The sequence below is a fragment of the Pantherophis guttatus genome, chromosome 2, assembly GCF_059756535.1.
Source record: "Pantherophis guttatus breed Tessera chromosome 2, ASM5975653v1, whole genome shotgun sequence".
Classification (NCBI taxonomy): Eukaryota; Metazoa; Chordata; class Lepidosauria; order Squamata; family Colubridae; genus Pantherophis; species Pantherophis guttatus.
The window spans coordinates 156454725-156478447 of NC_142064.1; the positions used below are offsets into that span (position 1 = coordinate 156454725).

Below are 23723 nucleotides of genomic sequence, written 5' to 3' on the forward strand. Positions count from 1 at the left end.
TCCTCAGGCAGTTGCTTTCACGACAAACTAAACTCCAGCCATTGATTGCAAACCAGGCTGGTCTAATTTTTCCTCATTCACATCCTAAATATGTCGGCTCAGTCTGATCCAGGTCAACGAGATTCATTCTCAACTAAGACGGTAAAATGTGGTCACCTCAGAGGTTAGCCTATTCCTTGTGCCCAGCCTGAAAAGGTGCTGCATTTTTAAAACAAAGAGCTATTCCATTCAAAACATATCCTGGTTTTCTAAGCAGAAATGCTGGAGGGAAATGAGAGGGAAATGTCAGCAGCCGAAGAAGCCTACTATCTCCCTGCTCAAGTGGTCCCAGGACTGCCTGCGTAAGGATTCCTATCTCTCCCCGCGCACCTTCAGCTCTTAGTGATACTGTTGGCTGTGAATGCAGATAAGAAACAATACTAGGCCGCAGATTTGTTCCAGCAGCAGATCGAGACAGGCACAATCTGCCTTAAAGGAGGGTATATCGCAGAAGCCCAGCTGCTGGTGCTGCCACAGTCCAAGCCAACGTAAGGCTAAAGGTGTCATTAAAACAAGAAAAAGGATAAGTAAATTAGGGCTCTCCATCCTCCTAAGATTTAAGAAACTAGGAATGGTGCCTAAACATACAAACATTTTTGCCTCAATGCCCAGCAATCCACTTTCCTCCAAATCAAGTTGTTTTCTCAGCTTCATATTCTCCTTCTCTCATTAAAAGAAACCAGGGTTTTCACTGTAGGTCAGACAAGGATATCTTCAAAGGAACTGATTGCTGACAGAGGCAGGCATCTAAGCAGTTTCTTACTCCCTTTGGATAATGCTGAGCCCTTTCCTGGCTCAGAGCAGAATCACAAATAACGCAGCTGCCTTCTCTCTGGCCGAGGCACCTGCTGTTCTCAGGCAGCTTTCCATACCTGATATTTTGTAGTTATTTGTAAGGATGTGCTTTGTGGACAAGCAACAGCTAGTAAACTGGAACGGAGGGGTGAGATATATAATGGTGACTTCATGTGATATCCGAGCCCAATACGGGGTTCTTGCCCAGGGTAAAAAGCTAAAGGTAAAGGTTCCCCTCGCACATATGTGCTAGTCATTTCCGACTCTAGGGGATGGTGCTCATCTCCGTTTCAAAGCCGAAGAGCCAGTGCTGTCCGAAGACATCTCCGTGGTCATGTGGCCAGCATGACTCAACGCTAAAGGTGCACGGAATGCTGTTACCTTCCCACCAAAGGTGGTCCCTATTTTTCTACTTGCATTTTTTACGTGCTTTCAAACTGCTAGGTTGGCAGAAGCTGGGACAAGTAACGGGAGCTCACCCCATTGCGTGGCACTAGGGATTCAAACCGCTGAGCTGCCGAACTTTCGATCGACAAGCTCAGCATCTTAGCCACTGAGCCACCACGCCCCTTTTAGTACTCCCAGGGTACTAAAGCCCAACTGAACTCACCAAGGTGGAGACTGATTCACAAAGCTTTATTCTGCACAGAAGGACAGGAGGAGGTTCAGCTCAAAGCCCCCTCCTCATTTGCTGACGGTCTTATAAGCAAAAACCACAACCCCCATGTCAGAAAGTCATAAGATTGTTTCCCCGACCTTTTCAGCTCTGTGGACCAATGGCGGTGGTGGCAGCGTGGGGGAGAGAGGGGATGGTTTTGAGCGTGTGTGCTCCCCCTGCACAATTGCAGCTTTGTGTGCTTGTGTGCTTGCCCACCGCTTACACGACCATTTCCAAATGGACTGCAGCCCGGCACTAGGCCACAGCCTGAGGGTTGGGGACCCCTGCTTTACAATATATTTTACAGATATCAGCAAAAAATATGAAATATATGTCCATGTACATAGTTTAATGTTAACTACATATTTTTACAAGCAATATTTGGCTAGCAACTTCCTTTTTCTTAATATGAGTCACCGGACTTTCTGTTTTCCTAACTGTCATTCACCTTGTCCCACAATACATCTGGGATTACTTTTTTGCTTACCCAAGCTTTTTAGTTATTTATGCATATCTATTTTTGTTTTAATTTTCTCCTTATCACATGCACAACATGTCCATGTCGTTTTCTTGGCAACTATATAAATGTACTTTTGCCCTGTCTTTTTCCAGGATGCTAGAGCCTAGGCTACTTTAGCCCGTAGCTCTAGGATTTCCTTGCATTAGCCCATCCAAGAATTAATTAGGCCCCATCTTGTTCCTCCTTTTTTTTCAAGATCAACCCAGGAATGGCTCTACACTATCCCCTGTGTAGGCGTTAGCACTTGGGCAGTCTACTTCTGCAGACTGAGGCCATAAGCCACTTGGTTAATAAGTCCGATGTCAACTCTGAAGTAAACCTGACTGAAGCCCTCTTGAGCTGCCTTATAGTTGTCACAAACTCCCAGGGAGGCAAATTAGGAATAACACAAGGACGATTCTGGATGTAATAGAATATTACGAGGAACACCCGGAAAAAGAGGTGGCATTAGTTTTTTTAGACACACAGAAGGCTTTCGACAATTTGAATTGGGAGTTTATAAAGCAACAACTGAACATAATGGGATTTGGACAAAATTTTACAAATACAATAAATACGATCTATGAGAAGCAAAGGGCCAATATTTTAGTAAACGGTGAACTCACCAAAACATTTCAGATCAGCAAAGGAGTAAGACAGGGATGCCCAATGTCACCACTTTTGTACATATTGGCACTAGAAGTGCTATTGAAGAAGATTAGAGAGAGTGATCAAATCAAAGGGCTTAAAATCAGGAAGGAAACATATAAAGTTCAAGCGTTTGCGGATGATGTTGTTTTAATTATGGAAGAACCGGTGGAAACAGGTATACAAATATTGGAAACACTCGATAAATATGGAGAAGTAGCAGGACTCAAATTAAATAAATCTAAAACCAAAATGCTCACCAAAAATATGACGAAAAACCAGAAAGAAGCCCTGGAGGAATCTATGGGAATCCAAATTGTGAAAAAAGTTAAATATCTGGGAGTATGGATCTCAACAAAGTACCTGGCCCTCAAAGAGGACAACTATGTCCCCTTGGTAAAAAGGATAAAACAAGATTTAGAGAAGTGGGGGAAGTTGCAAATTTCCTTCCTTGGGAGGATAGCAACAATTAAAATGAGCATCCTACCCAAACTGTTGTACCTGTTCCAAAAAAATTTTTTTTAGCGAACTTAATGCCACTATTAGGAAGTTTATTTGGGGAGGAAAAAAACCAAGAATAGCAATTAGGAGTTTACAAGATAAAAAAAATAGAGGAGGGCTCGGATTACCTATATGGGAAACATATTATAAAGCAGCAATTCTTGTTTGGCTAAAAGAATGGGCGACTTTAGCAAACAAAAGAATTCTAACGCTAGAAGGGCATGATCTCCAGATGGGTTGGCATGCCTATTTATGGGAAACGGGGAAAAAAAACAAAACACATTTCAACAAACATAAATTGAGGGACATATTGAAGTCAACGTGGGAAGAAATAAGACGAAAACATTACACTAAAATTCCCAGCTGGCTCTCAACCATGGAGGCGATAATTTACCCAAACGTCCTGGATCATGGTAAAACTGTAAAATATAAAGAAATCCTAGATGAGGCAGGGAACCTCAAAACAATAGAACAATTAAAAGAACAAGGCACTTTTGTTGAATGGTGGACATACGCACAGATAAAATCAAGATACAAAAAAGATAAAGAACAATATGGTATAGAAATGGGTAGCAAAGATTTTGATAAAATTTGGATGGGTACAGATAATAAATTATTAGCTAAATTGTACAACTATTTAGTAGAATATGACCTGATGGAAGAAGTGGTTAAAGACCCAATGCTAGCATGGGCCAAAAATATTGGAAAAAATATAAATCTGGAAGAATGGGATCAAATATGGAACAACAATATAAAACTTACCAAGGCAACCAATTACAAGGAGAACCAGTACAAGATGATTTATAGGTGGCACCTAGCACCAGCTAGGATTGCCAAGATTTACCCTAACTCAAACCCAAAGTGCTGGAAGTGTGGACACCAGCAAGGTACTTTTTACCACTGCTGGTGGACCTGCTCTCAAGCAAAAAAATATTGGAAGATGATTTGTAATTGGCTTTCAGAAATAATAGGTGAAACCTTTGAATTAGATCCTAAAATACTTCTCCTGGGAATTCTTAAGACGGAAATGGCAAAAAAGAAGAAATACTTGGCAGTGCATATAATAACAGCAGCAAGAATCGCTTTCGCTCAACAATGGAAAGAGAAAAAATACCAACTAAGGAACAAGTAATTGGCAAAATAATGGAATGTGCCGAGATGAATAAATTAACATTAGAAATTAATGACAGAGAAGATTCTGATTATTACAGCGTATGGGACAAGTGGTACGGGTGGTTATAGAAGAGGAAATTGAAATAAAAAGGAAAGAGACCAGAGCAAGTACAAGAAATAGTAAAATGAAATAGAAAGAGAAGATGTACTGTGGATGGTAGGAAATATAATAAGGCAAGGAAAGGTTACATGGGTAAGCAAAAGACATGATTTATGTATTTACTAATTTATCGTTAAAGATTATTATATATATATACACTAAGAATGATATGAGAACACAATTTTTTATACCATGTAACTGGTTTGCAAAGATTATCTATATATGTATAATATGTAATTTGTATTTATTTCTTTTTCCATACTATGTAACCGGATGGACAAAAATTGTATTATTATAATTTCTTAATAATAAAACATTTAAAATATATATATATATATATATAGTTGCCACAAACTTTGAGAGGGGGAACGGAGGGGGGAAAATAGATGGGCTTGCTATAGTCAAAACGAAAAGTTTTCTTGTGGGAACCAAGGTCATCCCAACAGGTGGCAGTTGAGGGAGGAGAGGAATGACCAAGCACCCTGCCAGCTATTCACATTGGACAATGTGACCGGTGACATCTGGGGAGGGAAATATTTGCTCTTTTAACTAGAAAAACCGCGGGAATTTTTAGAGTTGGTTTTCACTAGCTGTGCCGATATAATGTATCCAATAAACCTGTTCTTTGATGAATCTACCTGCCTCAGAGTTCTGATTTTAGCAGATGGATTACTTGGAACGCTGACATCCGATTTGTAGAAGGGCCAGTAGCTGAGCGATTCCCAAGAAAGACATGGCCAGTCTCTTAAGAACCTGGAAAGAAAAGGAAAGCTATAAGCTTGTCAAGAATAGCTATGGGAATTTTATTTGCTGGAAAAGAAAGATCTTTGTTTGATATTCCATCCAGGGATCATGGAGGAGCTGTGAAATACAAACATTCTCCTCCTGCTCCTTTCATTCACAAGTATCAAACCAAGACAGGGCAAACTGAGATGGCCTTTGTGATTCTTACACCAGCAGGCCCCAAAGTGTGAAAATACAGGGCCTTTTCTCTGATATCGAGAAGTTTTGCTAATCTGTTAAGCAACGTTCTTCTTCCACATCTCTTTCTTTTCAATCTGTGCCTGTTCCCCAGTTTACACAGTGTTTAATACATGTCAACTTTCATCTCCACAAGGTGAGCCAAGGCTGCTGTTTCCAGCTCCCTTGGAAAAAGCAGAGTGATTGCCTACAGCCAGAAAAACAGCTGCTACATACTTGGCAAGAGAGCAGTAATGGAGCCACATATTGATTAGCAGAGGGGGCTATTTTCTCTCTCGACATCTGCACACGCTCGCCCCTTTAGAAACACAAGCAGTGCAACAGCTTCTTGGCTGACCCCAGGCATTTCTTCGAGTGAGGGCTATTACAGGGGTTTAATCTAAGCACAGATGCTTCGGAATTGCAGCATGGATTACACAACATGGTAGACGAGAAGGCTAGCTTGAGACTCAATCTGTTGTGTGAATCCAGGCAGTACGGTTAGTTTATGATTGTGTTGGGCAAACCCAGGAAACAGAATAAAGAGGCCTCGGTGTGCTCTTTGTGTTTCCACAAAGAAAACAGGGAAGTAATCCAGTAGAAAGGCTTCCTCTGGCTTCTATGTAGAGTGTCATCCATGAGGCAGGTCGACTGCATGTTTAGAGCAGGTATCCCCAAACCCCTTCCTGAACTTCCCAGAGTTTCAGCTTGTTCATCAACAATCAAACATCTATTATATGAAAATAATTTAATAAATACTCCTTTAAGTAATGATACAGATAGTCCTCGACTTGCAATCATTCATTTAGTGACCGATTTTACAACAGCACTGAAAAAGCAACTTACAGTAGGACCATTCTTCCAGCTTCCCAATGGTCATGTGGTCAAAATTCAGACCCTTGGCAACGGGTTCATATTTATGACAGTTGAGAGTATCCCAGAGTCCTGCGATCACTTTTTGTGACCTTCTGACAAGCAAAGTCAATGGGGAAGTCAGATTCACTTAACCACGTTACTGACTTAACAACTGTGGTAAGAAAGTTCGTAAAGTGGGGCAAAACTCACATAAGAACTGCCTTGTTTAGCAACAGAAATTTTGGGCTCAATTGTGGTTGTACGTTGAGGACTACCTGTACCACGAACAGTCTCCTCTCCTCTTGGGGGTCGATACTGACCACTTTGGGGACCCCTGGTTTAGTGCTTTCTCTGGATGCATCCTATGAATAGGAAGGAAGGATTAGGATCCCTGGAGAACGACTGAACCACTTTATTTTCTGTTAAGAGCACCTTTTCAATTGGCCCAATTAAAAGAGCTCTGGCTAATTACCTATGTAGTGATCTCACAGGCCTTCAGACACTGCTCTTCCTAGTGATCCAAGCCATTAGGGCCAATGGTGAAAGATGCTAGGAGCTATAGTCTAGCAACATCAATTCATCTTCCTTTGCCTTTGAGGGGAAAAAAACAAACAAACCTTCATTTTCCTCTCCAAAACACTTTTGTCTGGAATATATCATAAGCAGAGTCTCTTCTGGCAATATCATAAACAGGGGTGGGTTGCTGGGGGTTCGCAGGGGTTCGGGAGAACCTCTAGCTAAGATTCTGTGCAGTTCGGAGAACCCCCAAATGCCACTCCTGGCTGGCCCCAACCACCCCGCCCCTCCCAGGAGTCCCCACACAGCCTATTTTGGATGCAGATAAGTGCAGGGTGCACACAGAGACTCAGGGAGGGTGAAAAACGGACCTACCAGAAGTTGGGGAAGGCCGGGAACAGGCCCGTTTCCAGCCTTCAGAAGGCCTCTGGAGACTGGGGAGGCCTTTTTCATCCTCCTGGAGGCTCAAGGAAAGCCTCTGGAGCCCGGGGAGGGCAAAAATGGCCCCCTACCATGGTGCAGGAGGCCGACTAGGCCACGCCCACCTTGGCCACGTCCACCCAGCAACCGGGCAGAGAACCCCTTGCTAAAATTTTTGAAGCCCACCCCTGATCACAAACTGTGTTAAGAATGGAATAATATGAAAGAGATTATATAATTGAGAGTGGCTATCTTAAAAAGTCTTCATAATAAGGCAAACAGTTATCTTTAAAGGACAAAATAATCTGGCCTTTCTCATCCTCTTTGCCTTTCCCTGCTTAGTTACAGACAATAAAGGAAAACTTTACTGAGTTCCTATATCAAATAGGATTTTCTTAGAAACTGATCTCACTGACTTTCCTCATCTCTGCAGGGCAGGCCAGATTCTTCCGTCATCCTCATGGCACCTCTCAACATTACCTCACTCATTCCCAATTAATTTGGATGTCAAAGGCATGCATCATATTTCCTTTTCATTTACGAGTCCTTAAAAATAAGACTCTCAGATTTCATCTGACATCAGGAAGCAATATGCCAAATTAAAAACTTGGCTGACATCTCCCAAGAGCAGAGTTTCTTAAACTTTTCAGGATCCCTTCCCAGTTTTAAAAATGAGGGAGAATCCCAAAAGAACTTTTATTTTTATGTTTACTGTATGAAAAATTAAATTGATATGTTTGCTGCTGTTACCACTATTCATGTTTGTTTGATGGGACTTTAATACTGTTATTTTTCAACATGGACTGGCAAATAATTTGTGGTCTTTGTGGACGCCCTCCCTCCCAAGAATCTTGGAGGCCTCCCATGAGTCCCAGGACCCCACTTTAAGAAATGCTGCCCTAGAGAATAACAATAACAAGAACTTATTTGGGTGTGTAGGAAGTTAGCACCCACCCTTCTCCCAGAAGAATGAAATATTCTAGGAAATATTAAAAAGGCAGAATGTTATACCTTCCTAGATGAGAAAAAGAGAAACATGCTCTTGGAAAGCAGCCCCCACCTTTGTTAACACCCCCAGAAAGACTGGGCCACCTAATCTACAACACAAAAGACCTTCAGTCCAGGGTGATAGGATTAGCCCTCACTCAAGATCCAAACCAGGGCAAAGCCATTAAGCCATAATAGAATTGCCCAAAGCCCCTTCATTACCATCACCCAGCAAGAGTCAACCAAGCCTGAAACTCAACCTACAAAGTTATCCCTGCATGGCCCCATGGGAGTCTGATAACCAATCAGGATACATTTCTTGCCACAGGAACAGAAAGCAAGTTCAAAGCCCAACAGAGGGTATAAATCTTTTCCCCTCTCTCACCCAGGTGCTCTTTTTTGTCCAGGACCTCAAATCACATGGTCCTGTCCACCATTAAACTAGGGGTGAAATGCTCCCGGTTCAGACCAGCTCAGGCGAGTAGGTAGCGATGGTGGCGGGCAGTTCGGAGAACCGGTAGCAAAAACCCCTGCCCCCGCCCCTCATCCCCAGCTGAGTCGTGCGATCATCAGAGGCTTTTTTTCTTTTAAATGCCTCTGATGAGCCAAGCTCTGACGATCCCAGCTGAGTTGCCTGCCGATCAGGCAACTCAGCTTGGATTGTCAGAGCCATTTAAAAGGAAAAAAACTTTTTTTCTTTTAAATGGCTCTGACGATCCAAGCTCTGACAATCCGAGCTGAGTAGCCTGATCGTCAGAGGGTTTTTAAAAAGCCTTTTGAAAGCATTTTTTACATGGTTTTACATGTAAAAAATGGTTTTAAAAGTAAAAAAAAAAAAATGGTCACGCCCACCCAGTCACATTACCCCCCCAAAGAGAACTGGTAGTAACAAATTTTAGATTTCACCACTGCATTAAACCATCTTTCCAAGCAGTCTCCATGTTTCCAGTGTCTTTCTTCCCAGTTGGAACTGAACACAGATGGACATTTCTTCCAACAGGTGTTATAATCACCCATCTCACATGCATGGCAATGTCAGATGCATTCTCTATTTAAGTGGTTTCCAAATTTTTCTTCACGGACCACCTTTAAAATACCTTTTGTGGCCACAGACCATGGCCACAGACCACCAAGGTTTAACTCAAGATTTAAATCATAACATTTCTTCAAGCCTTCGCAGATTCTCTGTGATGAAATCTCAACTCCCAGGGGATCATGGAACCACAGGTTGAGAACTGCTGCTCTATGTCAAGAGGTTATAGTTAAAAGATGAGGAAGATGAGGAAGGAAAAACAGGATGGTAGAATAGTGACAAAATGGCCCTCGCCACTAAGTGCTCATTGCAGCCTCTCCATCCCCATTTATTTTAAAAAATACAAGGGCCAAGCATTGCCAATAGCCAAGAGAACCAGTGGTAGAGCATACGCACATGGACAGTGGAGGAAACATCTTAGGAACCCCATTCCAGGAAGTGGTTGCATAAATCACTCCTTACATTGGGGATTTGTGGAAAATGAACATGCAACGTGATGAGTCAAACGCAGCCGTAAAAGAGACAAATCACACTTAAAGGTACTATTTTTCCCTCTTATAGTTAAAAACTGCAAAGTTAGGACAGCAGCTAATTAACTCTGTGCAGGAAACCAATTCATTTCATTGAGTCAGGGCTTAATGAAGTAGCAAAGGAAAGGAAGCAAAGCAGGATGGTTGTAGCGATGTTGGGGGTACCAAGTGAGGAAAGAAGATTTCGCTCCTATACTTTTCATTGGCTTTAACATCAACCACGCAAACATGAAGGCATATACTCTGAAATTCTTTATTCTGCTTGACTATTTGGTTACAGGAAGGACCTAGACACCCAGTTTCCCTCTCTTAAGCTTACCTGTAAATTGTGATTTTTTTCCTCTCCTTGCAAAGTAGCAATAGCAATAGCACTTAGACTTATATACCACTTCATTATACTTTTACAGCCCTCTCCAAGCGGTTTACAGAGTCAGCATATCGCCCCCATTTTACCTACCTCGGAAGGATGGAAGGCTGAGTCAACCTTGAGCCGGTGAGATTTGATTTGCTGAACTGCAGCTAGCAGTCAGCTGAAGTAGCCTGCAGTACTGCACTCTAACCACTGTACCACCTTGGCTCTTTGCTACTTAACAACTTTACAGTTCATGTTGTAAATCGCCCAGAGTCACTTACGCAAGATGGGTGGTGTAGAAATTTAATGCGTATATAAACTTGCTTTTTACTGAGTGCAAATTCTTGGAACAGAACACAATTATTTTTGGCTAGAAAAAGAGTGCTCCACCTTGTAAATCTCAAAATTGATTCAGAAGGATACCAAGACTGATGGCATCAAAGGCAGCTGAGAGATCAACCAGGACCGGGAAAGTCACATTTCCATTATCCTCGTCTTACCTCATATCATCTACAAGATCAACCAATATAGACTTGGTTGCATATTTGAGTCTTGAACCTAGAGTGAAATGGTACAGCTATGTCCCCCTAGGATCTCAAAGTGCTTTTTTCTTCAAAAGCCAAATTGTTTTTTTCCTTGAGGAGGAAGAAGAAAACATTTTGTTTCTCATCCAAGAAGATTCATCAGTTATGATGGCAAGGGGATGGAAGGATAGGTACTGACAGTTGAGACAAGAGGACAATTGGTTTGAAAGAGGGGTAAAAAAAAATCCATCTACATTGGAACATCCCTCCTTCAACAGAGGAAGAGGCATAAGACACCAACTATCTCCAGTTTACAACACAGTCCTTTCTGCAGTTCCAAGTTGGTTCCACACCCATTTGCACTCTGATTCAGGTGACCCTGAGGGCACAGATAAACCCCCAAGTAGTTTCAACAGCTCTCAGAGAATGCTAAAGACTGCAAAGAAATGCAATTCTTCTATTCCCACCCCACCACCATCCTATCAAAACCTATCCTTCCATCCCCCCAATATCTAGTCTCAACTTCTTCTTCTTCTTCTTCTTCTTCTTCTTCTTCTTCTTCTTCTTCTTCTTCTTCTTCTTCTTCTTCTTCTTCTTCTTCTTCTTCTTCTTCTTCTTCTTCTTCTTCTCCTCCTCCTCCTCCTCGTCCTCCTCACAAAAAAACCATCCTGTTGCCTTTTGAAGAAAAAAGCACCTTTGAGACAACTATGACTTGGATGACCGAGAATCTTCTAGGATCTTCACCTCTTGATCCACCACTTTTTCAATCATCATCTCCACTTTCTTAACCATCTTCTTTGGAAAATGGTCAACAGTTGCATAAAACTGCCTTTACAAGCAGTACCTTTTTAAGGAGGAGATGCTATACACTCAAAAGTATATTCCCAACTGGCCTGGCCCACTGCATCCTGAAACCTCCTTGTAGAGAACCATTTCTGCTTCCTCAGAATCAAGATGCTCAAACTCAATTTACATAATAATAACCTAATTAAGGAACTACCAAGGAGAAAACGGCCCTGCTCACCAACACTCACAGGGCAAGCTACTCTATATACTGTAAACAGAGAGCAAACCTCACACTCACCAGCACTGATGATGTTACCTAGTCAGGTAATGAAATATCTGCAAGCTCAGAGAGCACCAAAGCACCAAAAACTCCACAGTTCAACCCTGTGCTACAGATATTCTCTTCTATTGGAACCATATAACAAAGGATTCCAGTACTTTTTCCAGACCTGTCCACCTAGCATCCATCTCAAAGCAAATCTAAGCAGTTTTGTTTTTCAGATGCCCAGCAAACCCTCCATAGCACCATCATTGTCCTGGCCTTGTAAATTGCCATGAAGAATATAAAGTCTTGAGCAATAAGGGTGGAGTTTTCTTCATAAAGAGTGAAGAAATACTGCTCTTTCTTAGTTCTTACCATCATGCTGAACAGGGCTATAGGATTGAATCTGAGGTCAACGGTCTTTTGTCAATTGTTTTCTTTGTAGTTTTGCTTGATCTCTTAATGTTGTGCAGCAAGCTTCCTTGGATCAGCAAAAGGGAAAGCCCACTCAGGTGCAATTTGGTCCAATACCTCTATTGCTTCTACATCTCAAGAGGGGAATAAATTCTTTCCTCTACCCCAGACAACTTACAGCAGTCTTTCTGATGTCTCATCATCTGGAGATCATTGTTGAGCACATAAGGATTGGTCTGATGGACATGCCATGCTACAGCAGCCATAGGACTTGGCTAACAAGGCATCTAATCAAGCTCCCATCATCCATAAAGACCTGAAGAAACATGGCACCATTAGGAGCAGCCAATACTAAAACCAGTCAGTCTCAATACTCAAACTCATCCCCTCTCTTCTGGGCACTGTGCCTTCAGTCTAGCATTCTCTGGCATCTCTAATTGCTTAGCTCTCTCCAACATAAGTCCAGGCTGTACTAACAGGATGGGTTGATACCTCCTTAGTTGAAAAGCAATAGCACTTATCTATTGCTTCACAGTGCTCTACAGCCCTCTCTAAGTAGTTTACAGAGTCAGCATATTGCCCCCAACAATGTGGGACCTTATTTTACCAACCTTGGAAGGATGGAAGGCTTGAGTCAACCTTGAGTCAGTGACAATCTGCCAAACTGCTGGCAGCCGGTGATCAGCAGAAGTAGCCTGCAGTACTGCATTCTACCACTGTGCCACTGCAGCTCTCTGCTCTCAGAAAAGTCTCTGTTCTCATTCTTCCCTTCATAACCATCACCATCTATTTTCTATTTCCTCCAGTACCAAAACTCTCCAAGACCAGAGCATCATATAGTTCCCCCAGTACTCTTCTCTGTGGACCTAGTTTCACAACATCCACTTCTTCCTCTTGCACCAACTCCCTGGTGCCATCTCTAAAAAGAAAGAGATAGACAATTTTCTGATGTTAAAAGAAAAAGGAGTCTTCAGTAGGAGGATGAACCTAGTTATGAGTCAGAAAATAGGAAATCCATTCTGATATGGGAATGCTGTATATTAGGAGCAGTTGAAAGTTTTAAGACGTGAAAACACACAAAGAAAAGTAGGATTGAGAGAGGAGGCACCAGCTTCATGCAGAAATGTTTCCGAAAAACACTACCCAGATCCCAGTGAATAATGCCTCACTGAATGAATCCCAATGTTTGGCTTGTGCCACAGGCTGTGCCACAAATGAGACAATCATCTTTCAGCCTCAAAGGTTGGGCAAGCCCAAGCAAAATCTAAGAATTATTTGCACTTTTTACAATGTTGTGTAAAAAATGTAACCATTTCAGTGGTTCAACCTCCAATTGGGCAGCCCAGCTCATCTTTAAATTGTGGGACTTCCAATTAAAAGACTATTAACCATGAGCAAAATTGCTTTTGTCCATAGGATGAAGGAATATAAAGCAACTGGCTCTCTAACTAAAATTAGCTGTCTGAATAAACCTCTCCCCTGGGATGAATGTTATTTAAACCTTACTGCTCAAGATTTCCTAATATATTCTCCAGGGCAGTTTACAAGGCAGGGACATTGATAGTGACGTTTGAGTAGAGTTACCCAAAATCTGCAGCTTAAAGAAGAATGAGTTCCTTGCCCTTTTCTCCAGCTTTCTTATAAACATCCATCAACTCACGGAGAGACTGAGTTTACCAGTTGTGCTAAGTGATAGATGTAATTGGTTTGATTTTGACACAATCGGTAATATGGCCAATCACTATGGTTTGCGAACAATGTTTTATGGCTTAGCAAAAATCTGATTTGTAACCTGCATATGCATGCATACATAGAGCCCAGGAATGTTATGCAGGGTGCAGAAAAGGACTAAGAATTAGAAAACAAATTTAAGGCATAAAATGAATAAGCTACACCAGTGGTTCTCAACCTGTGGCCTGCGGACTCCTGGTGGGGGGGGGGGACTGCAATATCATCACAGGGGGTCCATGAAAGCTTGAAGAAATGTTATGATTTAAATCTTACATCTTGGTGGTCTGTAGCCACAAAAGGTATTTCAAGAGTGTTGGTGGTGAAGAAAAAATTGAGAACCACTGAGCTACACTACTCACTATACCTCTCTATAGCCTCTCTATTTCTGTTCTTCCATGTCAATCTTGCTTTCATTGCATCCTTCCACCAAGTCAAACATAGCTACCTTTAATATCTTTTGCCACTTGAACTTTTTGGAGTAGAGCTAGACATATCAATAATAAATTTAGAAAATAAGTAACATTTTATGGCTCTCATCCATAATGAATGAACACATTCACTTCCAACAGTTGCTCCATATAAATGGTAGGTGTGTTCATTCATATACAGTAACATATTTAATGCTCATTCAAAGACCACAGTTTGCATCAATGCTGATAGGTGATTCAGTGTACCTTCTCTTAGACTGATCTCACCCTGGTTTACTTTATTTTGGTCTCTGGATACAGAAGGTAGAGCGTATAGCATTTGCAAAGTCAGAATCAGGGATGGGTTCTACTTACCTTTACTACCGGTTTGCAACGGGATTGTGCACTTGTGTGTGCAAATGAAGCTCACGCTTTGCTTCTGTGCAGTTCGCCAATGACGACATCCAGGGCGGTGGGCGGGGCCTCCCACCAATTTTACTACCTGTTCTTGCAAACCAGTCTGAACCACTAGTCAGAATATTCCAGTTCCTCTTCTCTCCAATTTTTTGGCAGGTCCAATATTTATAAACTTCTATCTATCTGCAATCCAAGTGACCTGTCATATATTAAATATACGAAAGAAAAAACAATTAACAGGTTAAACAACAGCGAAGTTAAAGTGCAAAGCACTCTGTTAAGTTTGATGTTGTAATTTACTTGTAGAAAATCTACATGGCTTCCTACTTACCACAGATCAACCCAGTCCATTATCTCTGATATTTCAGTCCAGAAATACACTAGTTTGGTTCGTAATAATGAAACCTTTCCTTGGATTTTCAGTTGGGAGCTTTCTCAACAATTGCATCTCACTTCCAAAGTTCGTAACTCTCCGTTGTACTAGGAAAAATTTTCATGCAATGATTGTAACAGAAAATATCTGCTACCATAGAGCAACAAACTTTCACAAAAATCAGAGGAAGTCAAGAATCTGATTGTGCTCTGCCATTACTCTACCAACCAGCTATGAGAAACTCAGTGAAAGCCTAGGACCGAAAGCACGTCAACTTTGGCGTTTCCAATTTCATAATATATGGGATTGAAGGAAACTTCTGAGGCTGTGCTTTTTCTGCCTTGGGTATTAATGGCTGGTTATCCTCCATCTGCAGAAATGTGTAAAATATCTACAATGAGCAGGAACACAGATGTCTGAATCAATCTCTCTCTCTCTCTCTCTCTCTCTCTCTCTCTCTCTCTCTCACACACACACACACACACACACACACACACACACACACACAGGGAGAGGGAGAGGGAGAGGGAGAGGGGGAGAGACCTTTAGAAGAAGTAAGATATACATTCAATAAGATTAAGGGCATCATATTCTATGGAGCTGAACATCCTTGGAACAAGATTGCTATTGAAACAAAGAATGTGACAACCTTAATGCTATCTTTCATGGTTTCTTCTAAAAGACCAGACTCATAGCTGTCAAAAGCTAGACTGAAACTATGATAATGATTTATATATGACAGATTTTTCCCTTCAAAAGCTGATTTTTTACTTGATTGCCCAAACACCATTCTTCCACTTTCCTCAGCTATTTTTTTTATTTATTTATTTGCATGGATAATTGTCCAGGAATAATATTATTAGGATTTACTGAGCCATGGCATCAAAACCTTGTTTCTTGGAGTCAAATTTCTGGCATCAAAACTTATTCCAGAAATGAAACTACAACCCTCTGTCGTTTAATTCCTGATTGCTTCATAATAGCCTGACAGTGATTCATTACTATCAAGCAAACAAAATGTTCAGAGTAGAAGGTCACAGTCGGCATTTTTCATACAATTGCATAATATAAACTTCATCCAAGGTTTGCCTCTATTTTGGGGAAAAAAAATTGCTTCACAATTAAATAACTTATTTTATCAAGGCCTGGACTCCTGTAGGCAGAGTTTGGGCATTCTCTTGTTTAAAATGATGCAGTGGTTGCTGTATACAATTCCTGTGAAGAGAAGCTGCAGTGGTTAGGGCTTTTGCGGTTCAGAACTCAGTATAGAAGGGTGGGAAAGGACATGACAGAGCAATGAATGAGAGCATGAATGGCAAGGAATGAAACCAAGAGGAGGGAAATTTCTCTCCCCCTTTCTTTAAAATAGCCCTAAGGTTTTTTGTTTTTTTTAAACAGGGCTCCCATGGGTCTGGAAAAATGCAGTCCATTCTGCCATCCTAAACCTCTCCCACTCATGCCTTTTGCTGCCTGACTGGACTAGGATTCCGGTGAGTTTTCAGAAGATTTACACAAAGGCGTGGATGTTTATTCTACTAAGCATTAGAGCAAAATAGAGCACCACATTCATTTAGCTCTTTGATGATTGCATGTTTTCATCGCTGTGACCTACTTTGCACTTCCCTGATGCATTTGGTCGGCCTTTGCTGAAGTACTCGCTAGATGGACCAAAGCAATTACCGAAGGGATGAGAACAGCACAGTGCTGCTGTGATCTTCTTGGATGAGCAGACAATTCTTTTATTGAATGGGATATATGCCGGAGACTGCATTGTTCCTTTCCACCCGCAAGGCTTTTGACTACTGGGACAAATGGAGCGAGAACAAAAAGGAGGAGGGTTTCCACATTGTCCCTTATCTGGTCTCTTATTAGTAAGGTGGGGAAAGTGGGGGGAGAGGGAGGCGGAGGGTTGCCTCTGCTTTTAAAAGACTAGCCACTCTTCCCCCTCCGCAACCCTCTGTCTTCAAGGTATAGTTTAGATAGAAGGCATATTGTATATTTCTTTATAATGAATGCCAATATTCACTGACAGCTGGGCTAAGCCCAGGGTCTACATCCCATATTACAAGCAATTTTCATTTTGAATGGGATTTGCTGCTGGTTAATTCCTTGGTATTCTTTAGCACTCTGCATAAGCTCGGGAGCAGCAAGATTCCTGCTAAATTCAAATATTGAATAATATGCTTTGCTTTTTAACAGGATGATCCTCATGCAAGGCACAACACACTAGATGGAATTCATCTTGAGTTCGGGAATCTATTTTGATGACAAATCACTGTATACTTATTTATTAATGGATAAAATTATGTAGTGGCCCATTTCACTACCATGACTCTGGACAACTTACAGAGTCAGAATAGCTTAGCTGACCCACCATATTTTTGAGGCGCTCACAGGGCTTTCCAGAATCGGGTATGTTATCTACAACCTTACAAAGTGTTTCCCAGGGTTTTTCTTGGTGAGGTGAGAAGCAGGTGGGATCAGTGTTAGTTCCACCTGGATACATCTTTTTTTTTTTTTTTTTTGTTTCCTAGTTTGGTTTCCTCCTCCAGTTTTTACCAATTATAAGCCACCTGCAACACAGGCCTTTCCCTTATATACCCTGTAAAGCCTATGCAGATGGAGAGGGTTTTAGTTTTACATTAATAAAGTCTGGCATCTCTACTCACCTTAATTCTGTAAGATTTTGCAGACAGCCAAGGCAAAGAGGCTTGAGAGGTCCTTTTGGTACAGCTAATCCTCCAAATAGGAGCACAGTGCCTCCCAGAAGCATGGGCCTCGTCTCCTACCACCCAGTGCATCCCATTATCTTCTTCTCTTCTTTAATGACCTGCTTCCTAGCTGGAAAGAGCCTGTCCTCTGTCCAGCAGTGGCTCTGGGAAACCGCATGAGCTTTTTAGGAATACACTGGTAGGGAATCAGCACATTTAGCCAGCCTGCTCAGAGGTCAACTACAGGCAGGGGACAGTAAATGAGAATTGGCCAAGCGGTTTTGGGTCCTTCTAAGCACAGAGAGCTGAAAGGGGAGGTTGGGGTTCATCTAAATAAAGGGCTCCCCAATGCCAGAGTTCAGAAAGACCGAGTCATGTTTGAGTTCTTGGTTTGGAAACAAAATAGTACTGGACTCAAGCTAGCAACATTTCTCTTTAGATTAGAAAATAGGAGTTAATATCCACTTGATTGTTCTTAGCAGCAGAATGTGTAGCTCACCAAGGGATCTAAATTTCCGGAGCATGTTATATTATTAATACACTGAAAGTGCTAACAGTGTTAGAAGAAAAGAAGAAAAAAAATAAAGTACAATTAACTTAAAACCGTGGAAATATAACATGCATTATTTCAGAACAGAAAACACAATGGAAACGTCTCTGTGTGTGTGTGTGAGAGAGAGAGAGATCAAGAGAGATCGAGAGAGATCCAAGCAAGATCCTTCATGTTGATGGACAAGAATATTCAATATTCAAAAGTTTCCTCTTTTGCTGTCCAGGAACTGCTGTTGAATTCCAGGCTGGTAATTCTGGCTACAAGCAGTGATAAAATATGGCATTGTTGAAAATGCATACATGGAAATCCAGATAGAAGCCTGGGCTTGAAAGTGTTCTGTTCTGCACAGAACCTTTTCTCTGCAAAAGAGAAAACAAAGAATAAAGTAGGGCGCATAGTTTGTTGAGTAATCCTACAAACAGTCTCTACTTAAGCATATTGTATTTTTAATGCACTGAAAGAAATGCTGCCCAAATTGTATTCAGAAAACACAAAGCCTCCAGATGTTAGGGATAGCAGTTTGCTATTAACAATCTATAGATGTAATGCAGTATAACTTGGCTGAGAAAGATGTTCGGCGAACAGACATTTCAACGGTCTAAAGGGGGAAAAAAGTGAGCAAATGCCACTCCACATCTCTCTCTATGCAGATTAAGGTTTCCCATATGTTGAAAAGGGTTTCCTTGTTTCTTACTTCTAAACTGATAAAGGACCCAGCTAATCTATCACCGTCTTTGCAGAGCCAGCAACGAGGATGAAGTGACTGTATATGTGTGCCAAAGAGTCAATGTGTGCTTAACATTGCTGGCCAAGATCTAATTACTCTGCTTGTCACTTTGTGCTGAATTTGGAAATGCTTCCATTAACTTCAGTTGGATCATGTACAGAAGGACAAAGTCTGAAAGGCAGGGGCTTAAAAGCACGTTAAAGAAGAGAGCAGATGTGCTCAGTCTTCGGCCTGTGCGAATCCTTAGAAAGTAGCACATTACAAGTTGTGGAGGTCCATAGAAAACATCCCTCTTCAAATCATTAAAGCAGCAGCATTTTTTTCCCTCAGATTCATACTGCGCTCTGTAAGCTGCTCCCGTTATCTCCTGAAGTGTAGGTATGCATAATCACTCTGCTTTGTTGGGAAAAATGCTAAGTGAAGCAGCTGTGTGTGTACATGCAGGTGGAGATAACTTGGAAAAACTCCATGCCAGCCTGAAAATATGTGGCTGCTTTAACATTGGGAAGAAAAGCACTTTGTGTAGGATTAATTAACTAATATCCTGCCTTTTTTAAATAAATAACTCAAGGTGGCAAATGTACACTTTAGAATTAAAAACCTATCCTAGTGGCAGGCAACCTGTCATTTACAGGTTGCGTATATTCCTCCCAGCACGTCTTTTCCTGTTCTGAGAGCACTCCCTGCCCCCACTGAGAATTGGCAGCAGTACTCTATGCGACACTGACATTTTGCCTGTTTTTTAATCCTTTAAAGGTTAAATCATCCCAAAGCTTGATGCATCTATTTGGATCCTTTAACCTCATCAAAACCTTTTTTTAAAAAAATGACTAAGCATTACTTCCATTCATCCCTGGTGATGTCACCATCTCAATGGACTTTTTCTTTCCAGCTTTCAAGAGCCAAATTGTTATAGTGACTTTTTCACGAAAGTCCACTAGAAAGAAGAAGAAAAAAACACCTCCCCGTTTTTGACTTATCTCAATTAATTGAGAGAAGATTCCTGATTGAATTACTTCTGAAGGGCTTTGAATTTACTGGACAAGAATTATCTCACATGGTGGCTGTGTTCCGCCAGATGCCTAATGAGATCAGGCAAAGACCCAATTCAAGGAAACCTTTAGCTCTTGGCCAATAAAGAATTCTGTTCTGTTCTGTTCTGTTCTGTTCTGTTCTGTTCTGTTCTGTTCTGTTCTGTTGTTCTGTTCTGTTCTGTTCTATTCTATTCTATTCTATTCTATTCTATTCTATTCTATTCTATTCTATTCTATTCTATTCTATTCTATTCTATTCTATTCTATTCTATTCTATAAACTCATCCATTGTGCTGGGTTCACAAAAGATGCTATGCCATGACTCCCTAAACCTCAGGGTCATGGCATAGCATGACAGGGATCAGGAATTGTGGGAATTGAAGTCCACAAGTCATAAAAGGGCCAGCGTTCCCCATCCCCGATATAGACTGATGTGTGAACCATCTTGATTTTAAAAAAATAAATAAAACAAAATTAGTATCTGGATTGAAAGCCTTAGATTTCTTCCCACTGTCAGTCTTTGAAGAAGATCCATTGATTGAGCCCCAGATGTGTAGGGTGAGAAGGCACAACTGAAACAAGGAGAGGCTCCAACACCAGCTACTCCAGTCAGGGACTGCAAGTGAAAAATTAGGAGTCAGACATCCATTCTGAAAAGGCTGCTGCTGCTGAAGATGATGATGAACTTTCTAGGATGTGGAGGTGTTATGGGGCTCCTGTTGACAATTCCAAAACAGTGGTGGGTTGCCTCCGGTTCGGACTGATTCGGAAGAACCGGTAGTAAAACCGGCGGGAGGCCCTGCCCACTGCCCCAGATGTTGTCATCGACGATTTGCTGGTAGTAAAGGTAAATAGAGCCCACCCCTGTTCCAAAGGCTCCTTCCTGTGCCCAACATGCACGCAGGCACAGAAACCGTAAGGAAGAGGCTGATGATGTCTTCTCATTCTGTGGCTTTCCAAATCCACAGCCCCCTTGCCTCTGCCGAGTGACCTTCAAGCTCTTGCTCAGGTTCTTCTACTTTACCAAGGAAGCAGAGAAGGCAGGAGACTCTTTGCTTCCTCTCCTCCCCTCTATTTTTTTCCCCACTGACAGGTGGCAGTCCACCTTCCAAATGGCCCTGCAGGACCACAGTAAGTGCTGTTTCCAGCTCCTGTATCTGAGGAACAAGTGAAGCATTAGAATGATGGATGGAGCCATCTGTCAGGTGTCCTGGAGATTCAGGCTCTGACACCTTCACAGCTGTGGGCAGATGGTACCACTGCTTTCAGCCAGATTGTATTTGCCTTTGCACACGCTGTTCGCCAAGGACCCTTTGCTGTAGCAAAACAGCTGAATTGCAAGATGCTTAACAGCCCCTGTTTTTCCACCCCTTTGGATCACAGCTGAGCATCTTATCTGCCAGTAGCAACAAGCTTTGGTTGCTTTCAAAGACACGCCAGCTGCAATGGCTGGGACACCACTGGGTTACTGCGCCAATTGCCTCAGCAAAAGAGGCTTGTAAAAGTGGACTGACCTGCCTTAGACAACCCAGCTATTGTACGTCTGAGAAACTCAGTAGGCCGTGCAGGGGTGTCAAACTGGCAGCTCATGGGCCGGATGCATCGTGTGCAGGCCACGCCCATCCCAGCTCCATGAATGGGTAAAACGTTGCGAAACATCACATGACAGCAACATGACACAGCGAGTTTGAGACCCATGCAGTAGGGTAAGTAACTTTGGCCTAGCGTCAAAGTTCAATGTCAAAAATGCAGCACAGTTGCACAAAGATCTAACAAGATGGCAACACAGATTGGATTTAAGAAGGGAGTGGGTGCTGGAGCCAAAATGGCAGATCATGACCAAAACAAAGGTGGAGAAGAGCTACTACTTGGGATGAAGTCAGGATGCCGGATGAGACTCGTGGAACTTTGCTGGAAGCAAAATCAGAGTTGCATATCAAAATTAAAAGGACTTAATCAAAAAGGGAGGGAGGGAGGGAGGGAGATTTTGATAACCAGCAGGATAGAATTGAATAGAGGAGATCTTGTGGATGCAGACATAGGCCAAGGATAATGGATGTCAGGATTGATCCTGAGCCAGATAACCCAGGGCTGAACTTGAGTCAGAAATAAACAGAGGTAGAGGAATATGAGCTCTGGCTGGTCAGCTTAAGCTTTTGCTGATAAGATAGACGGCACATTTCCCAGGGATCTGCAGACCGATTTCTGTCACGTCTCTGTGTAAGCAATACAACCAAATCCTCTTTCCTGTCAGCTTCAGGGTGAGTTATTCAGTCCTGCCAACCACCATGCTGGCCACTACAGTGTCAACTGCTGGAGGCCAAATATGACTGTCTGCAGGCTGCAGGTGGCACAACGGATCTGGCAAGGAAGATTTAAAGCTCCTCATAAGCCTGTGTTTTAACCCCGGCCTTGGAGCCTCCTACAAAACAAGGGAGCAGATGGTTGGCTTCCGCAAGCTACACACCCACCCAATACACGAAGTCCTAGCTCCACCCATCTGCTGGGACCATAGGGAGCTGGGAATTCAGCATCTGTTCCCCAGGGAGGTGTGAAAATGACAGCAGCAATCACAATCACGCAGACAGGGAGGGAGGGGAGGAGGACAAGCCAGACATTGGAATGACTTGATAGCAGAGTGGGGGGGAAAACACCCTCAAGCAAAAGGCAGACACACATTACACCAGCTAAATGATGATAGTCTTTGTGCTTAAGTAGCATGCTGCATTTAAGAACATTTTTCACTAAAAATCTCGATTTCTTCCCTTATTTCCTCAATAGCCCTTCAGCCCTTTTTTTTTTTTTTACAGTACAAATAACAACAGATACCAGCAAGCACATTTTTCCTACTTTGTTCTTATCCAATAACATGCATGGGTACCTATACCCATCAATTACCCAATTACCAGTCAAGATTTATTTTCAGCATTTCACTTTTAAATCAACTTTGTTTCTAAATCACCTAAATTTAGATAATCTAATTCTAAATTGTCGTTAGGCAATTTCAAACCAAGATGTGGTGCTTTGCGTGTCGCTGCACCGAAGAAGAAAAAAAGGAAAAAAATCCCCACAAGATGTTTTTCCACAGTGAGACCACGATTTCCACACCACAAGTGCGACTCAGCTTCTCTTCATTTTAGCTGAGTATGAATCATCCTTAGATAGTCCACGTGCAAGATATTCTCCCCAAATGTTGAATCTGTCTATGGAAGCACATGCATACTGGCATTACCCGGATAGGCTCACTGGAGAGCGTGTTTGAAACAGCTTCCAGCTAAATACCAAATAAAAACTGATAGTATAACGTGTCTTGTAGAAGGGAAAAATGCCCGGTCTCACTCTTTTTCCTTTCGTTGATCTGAGGAAAAAGATCTTGTTATTTTCATCCCAAATGTCTCTCCCTAATCAAACCCTCCCTAGATGTCAATTAGGGCTTCCTCTGAAAGAGCAGTTTCAGAATAAAGATTGGATTTTGATTTCAGGAACAACTCCTTCCACCCCATGGCCGCCATTCCAAGTGGTGGGCACATCCTTGAGGTGGTTTATTTCCACGTAAACCATATTGCTTGTCAGCTGGTCTTCCATTTATGCCAAGAAACAAAGACCAGTTTCCTGTCACAAAGCGAGGGAAACGGCCTTGAGAGGTGGTTGAATATTGGTACATCAAAGGATCCTGCACCAACTCAGAAAGCTCAAACTGCCCAAGGAGCTGCTGATA

At 42.0% G+C, this 23723-nt stretch overlaps 1 long non-coding RNA gene across 1 annotated transcript; it reads right to left on the minus strand.

Annotated features, from left to right (window-relative positions):
• Positions 1-4758: 4758 nt before the first annotated feature.
• LOC148115390 (uncharacterized) lies at positions 4759-19778 on the minus strand. Its single transcript, XR_015732466.1, has 3 exons — positions 17650-19778; positions 14566-14806; positions 4759-5166 (listed from the first exon to the last, which is right to left on the minus strand). It is a non-coding gene; the product is annotated as an uncharacterized LOC148115390 (long non-coding RNA).
• Between the last annotated feature and the right edge of the window lie 3945 nt (positions 19779-23723).